The 12,943-nt window shown below is 43.0% G+C and overlaps 1 long non-coding RNA gene across 1 annotated transcript in view; it reads left to right on the top strand.

Moving 5' to 3' along the window:
* LOC129655691 (uncharacterized) overlaps positions 1-6,608 on the top strand; it is an 81,568-nt gene extending 74,960 nt beyond the window's left edge. Inside the window, exon 4 of the long non-coding RNA XR_008716085.1 lies at positions 6,551-6,608. This is a non-coding gene — a long non-coding RNA (uncharacterized LOC129655691). The remainder of the gene's footprint in view (positions 1-6,550) is intronic.
* Positions 6,609-12,943: the final 6,335 nt, after the last annotated feature.

Genomic DNA, 12,943 nt, shown 5'->3' with positions numbered 1-12,943 from the left:
CTGTGCTGTGCTTTGTCACTCAGTTGTATCCGACTGGGACTTGAGCCTGGCCAAAACCTATGGTGCCTGGTTTTAGGACCTAATAACGCTCGGGTTCTTGATGTCTCATTGCAAAAAAATTCAGTGAGAGACACAGTGATAGGTAAGAGGTGGATTTGTTCAGATTTAGAGAGAAGCACACTTCAAGAGTGTGGGCCATTGAATGTGGTGTGGTTAGTTTTCCCAAGCTCAGTGATTTCATATGCTAATGAGTGGGAGGATCATTCCAACAATTGGGGAACCACACACTGCTGGGTCTTTTGACAGTGATTTGGAACTGTTCTGGCACCTCTGGGTGTATCATTTAGTTTGCAGACTGAGGATCAAGGTCTAGTTGAATTTGACTTGTCTTCTTGGACCTACTTGATTTTAATCAGTTTATGTTATGCACTTGGGCTATGTTATTCTTTCAAAAGCTGTGCCCTACCCCCTTCCCTCCTGTTTCATGCTCTTTTCCTGAGCCCTGTCCAGGCCCACAATGTTGCCTCTACAATCATCTGGAGGGACAACCAGAAAATATCTGGCCCTTGGGAGGGAAATACTGTAAAATACCCAATCCCTCTAGAATTCAGGCCTTCATCTTCTGTGTTTCCTACAACATGTGCAACAACAGCATCTCTTAGTGAACCCACCCAATCCCTCTAGAATTCAGGCCTTCATCTTCCGTGTTTCCTACAACATGTGCAACAACAGCATCTCTTAGTGAACCCACCCAATCCCTCTAGAATTCAGGCCTTCATCTTCCGTGTTTCCTACAACATGTGCAACAACAGCATCTCTTAGTGAACCCACTAGGGATGGATGACAGGCACACAATGCCTGCTTGAAGTCCATCTGTTGATGGGATCCCTTCAAGGGCAATTGGGCTTCCAGGGATAATGTTTTCCACTTTGGGAGTTAGCCCTGCAGGTTGTTTGGGCCCAAACCCTTGCCACCCTTCTCCTAAAGTTACAAACATACCCTTGGATCAAATCTCCACTCTCCTTTTATGGAACATTTGCTCTGTTGCCTGTTACGAATTTGTTCTTAAACCGCTTACTAACTCCTACAACTAGGACCTTGCCCTCTTGTAGGTAACATTACTCCACCCTGCTTATTATTAAAATACTCTTAATGACCCTAACAGGAACAGATAACCCACTCCTTTGTCATTACTTCTAATTTTACCTAAAGTGTGTCTATGACAATGAAATGTTTACCAATGGAGACACTCTAAACTGCTCTTATGAAAAACTAGGGAAGGAAATCAGTGACTTACATTCTCTAAGAGCAATAAGATGATAAGGCTTATGGCTATTTGCCCAGATTCCCAGCCTCAAGGCACAGAATTGGACTGCTTTACATCATGGTATCTATTCCCATCTGCAGTGGACAAACCAGCAATGAGTTAAGATTACAATCCCTTAAACCTACCCAGCACTGGTCATACTGGAGACCTTGGGGATGCCCAACTCAAGTCTAGGGGTCCCAGGAGGTCAACCTTCCTCCACATGCCTAGGGATCTGGTCCTCAAAAGGTTGTCACACCTCAAACTGCTTGGGGATCCACTGGTCCAGTGGACATGCCTCAGTCTGCCCAGGGACCCAATTCTTGGGAGGCTGACCTGCCTCAACCTGCCCAGGGATTTGATGTCCAGGAGGCTGTCATGCTTCAGTCTGCCTGGGTATCTGCACTCTGACCCGGGGATGCCTGGCTCTAAGGTTGCAACAAGACTCGGTAGGATAAACTTCAGAAAGACTCACCCCTAAGGAAGTCCACCCATGGAAATTGAAGGAGGCCTATTACTTGTGGGATTGTGCCCAGTCTCAGCAGTAACTCAGGACCGCAACGAGAACTCCCTTGCCTTTCTGGAAGGGCTAAAAGAGGCCCTCCAAAAGCTTACCAATCTGGACTTAGACTCTTACGAGGAACAGGTGATTTTAAAGGACAAATTCCTGTCCCAGTGTGCATCAGATATCAGGATAAAGTTACAACAGCTACAGCAGCAGGACCCTGCTGCCTCTTATAGATGAGATGGTCCAGACAGCCACCAATACCTTTTATAGCAGAGAACGGGAGAGGAAGGCCAAGGCGCAGGAAAGGGAGAAAAGGAAAGACACGAGGCATATTCCAGATCCTGGCCACCCTCCAGGGAAGCCCTGTGGCAAACCCTGAGTCTTTAAAGGACAAGGCACTAGGCAAATGCCTAATCTGTAGACAGGTGGGACGTTGGGCCAAAGAGTGTCCAAACCATGAGAAGTCTCCTAAAACAGCTTGCTACCAATGCCATCAATTGGGACATTGGGCGGCACTCTGCCCTTGGGACCCAAGAGCTTCAAGGTCAAGTACCAAGCCTTCCCTCATGATGGTTCAACAGGACTGAAATTGCCCTCTCTAGCCAGCTCGCCTGCCACAGATAACCATCACGGGGCTGGAGCCAAGGGTACAACTGGATGTGGCAGGTAAGTCCAAGAATTTCTTGGTTGACACAAGGGTTACCTACTCTGTCCTGACCTCCTACTCTGGAGCCTTCTCCTCTCAAACCATTTTGGGTGTTACAGGAAAAACAATTACAAAAATATTCACCCAAGCACTTCTTTGTTGCTGGGATGGACAAATATTTTCCCACCAGTTTCTGGTGATCCCTGACTGTCCTACTTCCTTCTTGGAAAGATATCTTTCCCTTCGAAATCTTGACGCTATTGCAGTCCTGATAGAAAATGCTTTAAAACTCTCTTTTGGGGTAAACTAACGATTTTTACCAGGCACCAAGTGAAACAGCTTCTAAATGGGAGAGGCCATTTATGGATGTCTGATCAAAGAATCCTCAGATATCAAGTAGTACTGCTGGAATATTCAGGACTGACTATATCCCTTTGTGAGGTTCTTAACCCAGCTACCCTCCTGCTTACTTCTGAGGTCTCTCTCCCCTTTCACTCTTGCGTAGAAACTTTGGACCATTGGACAATCCCTTGAGAGGGATTGTCAGAAGATCCTCTGACCAATCCTGAGGAAATCTGGCACACTGATGGAAGGAGCTTTGCCTTGGATAGAAAAAGAAGAGCTGTATATGCAGTAGTCTCCAATTTTGGAACCATGGAGGCTAAACCTTTGCCACCGGAAGTTCAGCCCAATTCAGTTCAGTTCAGTTCAGTTCAGTTGCTCAGTCGTGTCCAACTCTTTGTGACCACATGAATTGCAGCACACCAGGCCTCCCTGTCCATCACCAACTCCCAGAGTTCACCCAAACTCATGTGCATCGAGTCGGTGATGCCATCCAGCCATCTCATCCTCTGTCGTCCCCTTTTCCTCCTGCCCCCAATCCCTCCCAGCATCAGGGTCTTTTCCAATGAGTCAACTCTTCACATGAGGTGGCCAAAGTATTGGAGTGTCAGCCTCAGCATCAGTCCTTCCAATGAACACCCAGGGCTGGTTTCCTTTAAGAAGGACTGGTTGGATCTCCTTGCAGTCCAAGGGACTCTCAAGAGTCTTCTCTAGCACCACAGTTCAACAGCATCAATTCTTTGGCACTCAGCTTTCTTTATAGTCCAACTCTCACATCCATACATGACCACTGGAAAAACCATAGCCTTGACTAGATGGACTATTGCGGGCAAAGAAATGTCTCTGCTTTTGAATATGCTGTCTAGGTTGGTCATAGCTTTCCTTCCAAGGAGTGAGCATCTTTTAATTTCATGGCTGCAGTCACCATCTGCAGTGATTTTGGAGCCCCCCAAAATAAAGCCTGACACTGTTTCCAGTGTTTCCCCATATATTTGCCATGAAGTGATGGGACCAGATGCCATGATGTTAGTTTTCTGAATGTTGAGCTTTAAGCCAACTTTTTTTTTTTTAATTTTATTTTATTTTTAAACTTTACATAACTGTATTAGTTTTGCCAAATATCAAAATGAATCCGCCACAGGTATACATGTGGTCCCCATCCTGAACCCTCCTCCCTCCTCCCTCCCCATTCCATCCCTCTGGGTTGTCCCAGTGCACCAGCCCCAAGCATCCAGTATTGTGCATCGAACCTGGACTGGCAACTCGTTTCATACATGATATTTTACATGTTTCAATGCCATTCTCCCAAATCTTCCCACCCTCTCCCTCTCTCACAGAGTCCATAAGACTGTTCTATACATCAGTCTCTTTTGCTGTCTCGTACACAGGGTTATTGTTACCATCTTTCTAAATTCCATATATATGCGTTAGTATACTGTATTGGTGTTTTTCTTTCTGGCTTACTTCACTCTGTATAATAGGCTCCAGTTTCATCCACCTCATTAGAACTGATTCAAATGTATTCTTTTTAATGGCTGAATAATACTCCATTGTGTATATGTACCACAGCTTTCTTATCCATTCATCTGCTGATGGACATCTAGGTTGCTCTTTCACTTTCATCAAGAGGCTTTTTATTCCTCTTCACTTTCTGCCATAAGGATGGTGTCATCTGCATATCTGAGGTTATTGATATTTCTCTTGGCAATCTTGATTCCAGCTTGTGCTTCTTCCAGCCCAGCGTTTCTCATGATGTATATAAGTTAAATAAGCAAGGTGACAATATATAGCCTTGACATACTCCTTTTCAGCCTACTTAGCTGATCTCATAGCCCTGACTCGAACTTTAGAGCTGGGAAAAGGAAAAAGAGTAGCCTTTTACACTGACTCCAAGTATGCCTTTCTGGTTCTACATGCACATGCTGCTATTTGGAAAGAAAGAGACCACTTGACCACCCGAGGGTCCCCAATCAAATATGGTAATCAAATCCTTAGGCTCTTGGTGGCAGTACATCTCCCTGCTGAGATTTCAGTCTCCCATTGTAAAGGACACCAAAAGGGGAGCACAGAAGTTGTATGAGGGAACCAAGCAGCTGGTCAGGCAGCTGAGAGAGCAGCATTACAGATCAATAACCTAATAGGGGTTGCCACCTTAGTTCCACAGACTAATTTGCCAGAAACTCCTTCATATACTGAAGGTGAGACTCTTTAAGCTAAGAGAGGGCTTTCAAGATCACATGGGGTGGTTCCAAAAGGAGGGACTCCTTTTTCTGTCTGGGAACCTCCAGTGGAAGTTGGTTAACTTCTTACATGCCACCACTCATTTAGACCCTCCAAAGATTACTAGAAAGGTCCTTCAGAGGAACAAGCCTCCAAACAACTATAAGGCAAGTGGTCTCCTCTTGTCCCACTTGTCAATTAAACAACACCCAAGGAGCTTGAAGACCCCAGCTGGCCCAGCCCATCCAATGGCATGGAACCTACCCAGGAGAGGACTGGCAGATGGACTTCACCCAGATGCCAGTTTCTGAAGGGTATAAATACCTATTAGTGATAGATACATTCACAGGATGGATTGAAGGCTTTCCCACTCAGACTGAGAAGGCCAAAGAGGTGGTAAAAAGCTGATCCATGAAATCATTCCAAGATTTGGTCTGCCCAGGTCATTTCAAAGTGACAATGGGACATCATTTACTTCTAAGGTCACCCGAGGGGTCTCTAAAGCATTGGACATTACTTATTATCTCCACTGTGCCTGGAGGCCTCAGTCTTCAGGAAGAGTAGAAAGAGAGAACCAATTCTTAAAATCAGTGATAAAAAAGACAACCCAGGAGACCTCCCTGGGATAAAGGAGGCTTTACCAATAGCTCTCTTTTGCACCTGTATTATCCCCAAGGAACAGGTTGTTCTTAGTCCTTATGAGATGCTGTATGGGAGACCTTTTGTTTATGTCAATTATCTCTTCCTAGATCCACAGCCTCAGACTTACTGATCTTATACTATTGCCATTGGGGAATTCCAACAGGATACATGCTTGTGGGGTGTCAACCAGGACCCAAAAGACACTAAAGAGCCACCACTATATGCTCCAGGGACTCATGTCCTAATTAAAGTTTGGAAAGATGGGTCCCCAAAGGCTCAACTCCAGCCCACATGGAAGGGTCCCTACTCTGAAATACTTTATACCCCCACAGAAGTCAAGGTACCAGGACATGACTCCTGGATTCACTACTCATGAGTCAAGCATGGAAGAAAACAGAAGAGGACACACAATACACCTGTGAGCCCCTGAGATCTCAGATACCTATTCAGGATTACAAATGAGTGCCATTCTAATGAACACCCCCAAAATTAAGTTTCTGGGGATCAGATTTCTCAGGATAGCTCTAAAGAGCCAACACAGCTTGGCAGAGACAACACAAAATAGACAGGAGATAGATTTCCTGATCCCTAAACAAGGAGGGACTTGAGCCATCTTGAACAAGACTTGTTTCTGGGTAAATACCTCCAGCCAAGTTAAAAAGTCTCATGGTCCTCAAGAAAAACATTCACATCCTATAGTATCTCAAAAAATGAGCTGGAGACTTCTCAGGTGGCTATAATCTCTTTTGGGGGATCCTTCTCCTGGCAAGGGAAATTTGGAGTTGGCTAACGCCCCTATTAATCCCTGTCATAACTCTATTGATGCTGCATGTATATGATTGCTCCATGTATTATCAATTGTCTAACCCATTTTGTTTCTTCCCAGATTAACAAGCTACAACATGCAGTGCCAGTTCAACAAGGATATAGAAAACTACACCCAACCATGGAAAATATCACTCACCCTTAGATGGACACCACTTTATGGACTCTGAGGCTTGAGACTAAGAAGGGGAGGCCCAATGCCCCTCGCTGTCCCAGGTCAGCAGGAAATAGCCAGAAAGACATCTATGCCCCTGTTCCTAAAGAATTGGGCCTCCATCTCTTGAGGGGGAAATGTTAGGTAGTTAGAATAGGAAAAAGGAGTCCATAATGGTGGTGCCTAAAAGAGAAAGAAAGGAAAAGCCTGCAAACAGAACAAAGGAAGGTCCAAGGACCTGTGTGAGAACCTCAGGGAAAACAGACAGCCCTCCTGGCTGTCCAATTTACATTAGGCAGGCTCAGGGGGAGGAGAAAAAACATATACAGAGAGGAGCCAAAACTGAGCTGGGGGCTTCTCTTTGTGTCTTTTGGGTCAGCCTGCCCTCAAGCCTTGAGGGTGTATTTTCCTTTGCTTGTCAAATAAAACTGAGCTGTAATACTGGTCTGTCCATCACTTCAAATTTTTGCTGTGGCAAGACAAAACTGAGGAAATTACAAACTACTCTAAGAGCAGGAAATAATAGTTACATAGTCATAACAATGCAAATACTGGATATTGATTTAAAAAATTGTGCTAGAACTACATTGAAATCTGTATTAATCAGGGTCCTCTAGAGAAACAGAATCAATAGGATAGATATCTATCTATACATAGTTATGGATACAGATGTTCTGTGCTGTGCTTTGTCATGTCCAACTTTTTGTGACCCCATGGACAGTAACCCCCCCAGGCTCCTCTGTCCATGGACTTTTCCAGGCAAAAATACTGGAGTGGGTAGCTATTCCCTTCTCTAGGGGATTTTCCCAATTCAGGGACTGAACACGGGTCTTCTGCATTGCAGGTAGATTCTTTACCCTCTGAGCCACCAGGGAAACCCAGTTATAGATACAGATGTAGATATAGATAAATATAAACAGTTATAGCTATCCAGGAAGCAATAGTTAGAACTGAACATGAAACAACAGACTGGTTCCAAATAGGAAAAGGAGTATGTCAAGGCTGTATATTGTCACCCTGCTTATTTAACTTATATGCAGAGTACATCATGAGAAATGCTGGGCTGGAAGAAGCACAAACTGAAATCAAGATTACTGGGAGAAGTATCAATACCTCAGATATGCAGATGACACCACCATTATGGCAGAAAGTGAAGAATAACTAAAGAGCCTCTAATGAAAGTGAAAGAGGAGAGTGAAAAAGTTGGCTTAAAGCTCAACATTCAGAAAACTAAAATCATGACATCCGGTCCCATCACTTCATGGCAAATAGATGGAGAAACAGTAGAAACAGTGGCTGACTATTTTTTTGGGCTCCAAAATCACTGCAGATAGTTATTGCAGCCATGAAATTAAAAGACGCTTACTCCTTGGAAGGAAAGTTATGACCAACCTAGATAGCATATTAAAAAGCAGAGATATTACTTTGTGAACAAAGGTCCATCTAGTCAAGGGTATGGTTTTTCCAGTGGTCCTGTATGGATGTGAGCTGGACTGTAAAGAAAGCTGAGCAACGAAGAATTGATGCTTTTGAACTGTGGTGTTGGACAAGACTCTTGAGAGTCCCTTGGAGTGCAAAGAGATCCAACCAGTCCATCCTAAAGGAGATCAGTCCTGGGTATTCATTGGAAGGACTGATGTTGAAGCTGAAACTCCAGTACTTTGGCCACCTGATGCAAAGAGTTGACTCATTGGAAAAGACCCTGATGCTGGGAAAGATTGAGTGCAGGAGGAGAAGGGGACGACAGAGGATGAGATGATTGGATGGCATCACCAACTCAATGGACATGATTTTGGGTAAACTCCGGGAGATGGTGATGGACAGGGAGGCCTGGTGTGCTTCAGTTCATGGGGTTGCTCAGTAGGACATGACTGAGTGCCTGAACTGAACTGAAAGAAATATTTTTATAAGGAATTAATTCACACAATTATGGAGACTGTTGTGTCTCAAGATTTGCAGAGTGAGTTGGCAAGCTGGAGAACTAGGAGACCCAATGATTTAGTTCTAGTCAAAAAGCTACCTGATTGAAGACCCAGGAGGAGTCAATACTCAACTCAAATATGAAAGCAGGAAAAATCCAGTGACCCTGTTCAATTCATTTGCTCAATCATGTCCAACTCTTTGCAACCCCATGGACTGCAGTACGCCAGGCTTCCCTGTCCTTCACCAATCCTGAAGCTAACTCAAACTCATGTCCATTGAGTTGGTAATGCCATCCAACCATCTCATCCTCTGTCGTCCCCTTCTCCTCCCGCCTTCAATCTTTCCCAGCATCAGGGTCTTTTCCAATGAGTCAGTTTTTCACATCAGGTGGCCAAAGTATTGGAGTTTCAGTTTCAGCATCAGTCTTTCCAATGAATATTCAAGACTGATTTCCTTTAGGATGGACTGGTTGTATCGCCTTGAAGTCCAAGGGACTCTCAAGACTCTTCTCCAACACCACAGTTTAAAAGCATGAAAGCCATCAGAGAGTCCTGCTTGAAAGGGTCAGCCTTTTTGTTTTATACAGACCCTTAACTGATTAGATGAGGCATACCAACTTTAGGAAAACCATCCACTTTATGCCGTCTACCAAGTTGAATGTTACTCACTCCCAAAACACATTTATAGAAATACCTAGAATAATGTTTCACCAACTATCTGGGTGCCCTATTGCCCAGTCAAGTTGACACATCAAACTAACTATTGCAGATGCTCTCAGAGTGTAGTGTATGAGGGAGAGGAGCTAAGTGCATGGCATGGGGATGGAGGAGTAAGAAATCTAAACAGTTGTTAAGCAAATAGGTAATTCTAAAATATACAGATCAGAAGCTAGCAGTGTAAGACTATTTGAAACTCTGTATTAGAATTCTTTATAAATATGAAATAAGATGTGTTTAGAACAATACCCAACATACCATAACACTCAATAATATTAAGTCTTATTTCTCAAATATTAGGATTCTTAATGGTATACCTCGCCCTTTCTTTTAATATTATTTTTATACATTATATATTAATTTCTCAAGTAGTCTCAGTTTTCAATATTAAATAAGTAATTTTTCATATAATAGTACTGAGAGTATGACACTCTATGAAGAGGGTAAAAAGACTTACAGTCAGTTCCTACCAAAGAACTGTGGTGAACTCTAAAAATGTGAATTTTGAGGTCATGCATAACCATTTCAAATATCAGACTCATCTTTTACTAACGCAAGCTCATACTCATGATATTCCACATATAGCACTTTCAGTTTATGAAATAAAGTAATAATACCTAAATCAGAAGTTGCTGTATGGTATAAATGAGTCTTACATATGCTATGCTCTGCATACAGAGGAAGGATGAATTCAGAGAGTACTAATTCTTCTTATTTCCTCTGAGGACTAAACAAACTGATTAACAATACATATGTTCTAGATTGATCTAGGGCAAGTAACTCAGTCTCTGTGTGCTTCTGTTTTCTTATCTATTAAGTGAGGTTAATAATAGTATCTTATTATTATTGTAACAATGAGTGTTGTGAAGATTAATGGAGTGAAAATTTATAGTGTGTAGAAAGCCCTTGGAGTAATCCTGAGATCAATGGGAGCTATTTGTGTGATAATAATAAAACAATAATATTAATTACTGTGATATTATTTGCCCCCAGAAACAGTAGTATTAGTCACAACTAAAACAAATAACAGCTATTATATTTTCCAAAGTCTGGCTTTAAATTATTCATTTTCCAACTAGTCTTACACAAGTTCAGGCAAGGTGCTAAGGAGGCCCTAGAAGGGTCAGGAGTCTATTCTTATAAGAAAGACCTAAGAAAATGACCTTGGATGCTGACAGTAAGGAATTTTGTGGTAAGTTTGACATTATGTTTGTATTCTATTTCCCTTTCCATGCCCCCAAAGCAAGGGACTCTAAGAGACAAATTCTAAAGGTTTGCATTATGTTCCTGAACAAATAATGGTACGTAAAATCACTGCCCCAAAGGATTTTCAAAGAAAAGGCCAGCCAAAGAATCCTGAGGAAGCAATATATGGAGCAATGTGCTGGTATATGTTTACCAATCGTCAGACCCTCCAGGAGGGGAAAAAATATACATGCACACACACACACACACACACACACACACATAAAAATCCTGATTTGTAGGACTTACTGATTACCATCATATAAGTATGTGCACTATGGTGGATTTCAAGTTACCACCATGAAGTTACTGAACGCTGAATTGGAAATTGATGCTATCAGTTTTCATGAGCCCTAGGAGCAAGCTTCATTCCTACAGAAAGCATTATCTTTAACAGTTAAAGTTCTAGCAGGTGAGGCTATCAGAAGAAAATGCTGAAGCATCCTACAAGAAAAACAAAGCCACCTTCATAACCAATACAAAGACCTAACGTTAAGTTACAACTGAACCAATCATGTAAAGTCTTTTTTACCCTTTCACCACTTCTGTATTCCCCTACACCTTGTTGACATTTAATGGTGGCACCAGCAGTAAAGAACCCGTTTGCCAATGCAAGAAATTTAAGAGTTGTGAGTTTGATCCCTGGTTCGGGAAGATCCCCTGGAAGAGGGCCTGGCAACCCACTCCGGTATTCTTGCCTGGAGAATCCCACAGACAGGGGAGCCTGGCAGGCTACAGTTCAATAGGATCACAGAGTCTGACAGGACTGAAGCAACTTAGCACACAGGCAACAAGCAGAAACCTCAAATAAACTGAGAAACCTGGAGGAGGAGCTCTTACATCCTGTGACAGTAGCAGAGGCCAGCAGAGAAGAAAGACTTTAACACTTTTCTTTCCTGGGAGGGAGCCAGTCAATGAAAAACCAAGAACGCCTTATTTACTAAGCCCCCCCAACTTCCTTTTCCTCTCTGTAAGAGCATGTCCCTTCTCTTGCTGTGCAGGGCGATCTGCACATGGCTCACCATGGTTGCAGACTCCAAATTGCAATTCTCAGTTAATCCTGAATAAACCCATATATGCTGGAGAAATATCTGGCAGTCTATTTGCTTCAGGTCTGTTAGCCTGACACTGTAGAGAAGAGAAATATGAGATAAGAAGTGACAGAGCATGAGGTAAGAAATACATCAAGAGAAAAAAAGTGCAGTCAACTATGACATTTTCCCCCAGTACAGCCTGTAGCAGTCTTGAGCAGATGTTGGAGAGAAATTTTAAATTGAATATTGGTCTGTATTTTTATGGGAAAAACCTAGATTCTTTTGTGTTATTTTAAACTTTTCTAAAAACTATGGAGTCTACTGAACTTCTTCTGGGAAAAGGAAATGACAACAACAAATCTTCAGACAAAATCCAAAAGATAGAGGTGAAAAAAAGAAAATAAGAGTTGCGTTCTGCCTGTGCCCAACCTAGTCTAGCTGGTTCAATAAATTGGTTCTAAAGTAATACAGAGGGCTTCCCCAGTGGCTCAGCGGTAAATAATTTTATCTACCTTCAATACAGAAGACAAAGGAGATGCGGGTTTGATCCCTGGGTCAGGAGGATCCCTTGGAAGAGTGCATAGCAACTCACTTCAGTATTCTTGCCTGGAGAATCTTCATGGACAGAGGAGCCTGGCAGGCTAGTCCATAGGGTGACAAAAGAGTTGGACATGACTGAAGCGACTGAGCGTGCATAAGTAATATAGAAGTCAATCGAGAATGAATGCTTCATAAAGATATAATTTTAATAAAGAAGAGTAATGGTCACAGTGAACTCCAGTCTTACCTGGCTAGTCCCTGCTATTCAGTTCAGTTCAGTCACTCAGTCATGTCCAACTCTTTGTGACCCCATGAATCACAGCATGCCATGCCTCCCTGTCTATCACCAACTCCTGGCGTTCACTCAAACTCATGTCCATCGCATTGGTGATGCCATCCAGCCATCTCATTCTCTGTCGTCCCCTTCTCCTCCTGCCCCCAATCCCTCCCAGCTTCAGAGTCTTTTCCAATGAGTCAACTCTTCACATGAGGTGGCCAAAGTATTGGAGTTTCAGCTTCAACATCAGTCTTTCCAATGAACACCCAGGACTGATCTCCTTTAGGATGGACTGGTTGGAACTCCTTGCAGTCTAAGGGACTCTCAAGAGTCTTCTCCAACACCACAGTTCAAAAGCATCAATTCTTCGGGGCTCAGCTTTCTTTATAGTCCAATTCTCACAGCCATACATGACCACTGGAAAAACCATAGCCTTGACTAGACGAACCTTTGTTGGCAAAGTAATGTCTCTGCTTTTGAATATGCTATCTAGGTTGGTCATAACTTTCCTTCCAAGGAGTAAGCGTCTTTTAATTTCATGGCTGCAGTCACCATCTGCAGTGAT

The sequence above is a fragment of the Bubalus kerabau genome, chromosome 1 (genome assembly GCF_029407905.1).
Source record: "Bubalus kerabau isolate K-KA32 ecotype Philippines breed swamp buffalo chromosome 1, PCC_UOA_SB_1v2, whole genome shotgun sequence".
In the NCBI taxonomy this organism is placed as follows: domain Eukaryota; kingdom Metazoa; phylum Chordata; class Mammalia; order Artiodactyla; family Bovidae; genus Bubalus; species Bubalus kerabau.
The sequence above is the reverse complement of the archived record's forward strand: the minus strand, read 5'-3'. Positions and strand labels throughout refer to the sequence as shown.